This window comes from Octopus bimaculoides, chromosome 14, assembly GCF_001194135.2.
Source record: "Octopus bimaculoides isolate UCB-OBI-ISO-001 chromosome 14, ASM119413v2, whole genome shotgun sequence".
In the NCBI taxonomy this organism is placed as follows: domain Eukaryota; kingdom Metazoa; phylum Mollusca; class Cephalopoda; order Octopoda; family Octopodidae; genus Octopus; species Octopus bimaculoides.
This window is the reverse complement of record NC_068994.1, coordinates 14,365,580-14,366,177: the sequence shown is the minus strand read 5'-3', so window position 1 is coordinate 14,366,177 and position 598 is coordinate 14,365,580. Positions and strand designations below refer to the sequence as shown.

The 598-nt window shown below is 36.1% G+C and overlaps 1 long non-coding RNA gene across 1 annotated transcript in view; it reads right to left on the bottom strand.

Moving 5' to 3' along the window:
* Positions 1–169: 169 nt before the first annotated feature.
* Positions 170–598, bottom strand: part of LOC106875587 (uncharacterized) — a 4,409-nt gene continuing 3,980 nt past the window's right edge. Inside the window, exon 3 of the long non-coding RNA XR_001410140.1 lies at positions 170–216. This is a non-coding gene — a long non-coding RNA (uncharacterized LOC106875587). The remainder of the gene's footprint in view (positions 217–598) is intronic.

Genomic DNA, 598 nt, shown 5'->3' with positions numbered 1-598 from the left:
TGTGTGTGTGTGTGTGTGTGTGTGTGTGTGTGTGTGTGTGTGTGTGTATAAATACTTCATTATAAAGGCACCGTATACAACACTGCACGTAGAGAATGGAAACTATTGCATGCAGTTCAAAACATAATTATACACGATACTGTACACACAAAGAACACAAAAGAACACAGTTTAAATACTTACTGACTTAAGGCTAGTTTTTAAATCTTCGCAAGTCTAGACAAAAAAAAAATAAAGTTTTCACATTGATGCTGTTGTATAGATGCATGCAATACTTCAAAGGTAATATAACAAAGTTTTTACGCAAACGTATGAATGCATATACATACAGGCATTCATACGCACATGAATACATACATACATACATACATACATACATACATACATACACTCACGCATATAATATCTGTGCCCTGTCTGTATTTGCATGGGAAGGATGACTTCCCTTTGCAAATACAGACAGGACACAGATGTGTGTCAATAGCCAGCTGGAGGAGGTGTTCTCCTGGGGCTAAAAGCAACAGTAACATCCACCCTTAGGGTTCAGCCGCATTTAAGTGGCAAATATACTTCACGTTATATATATATATATATATAT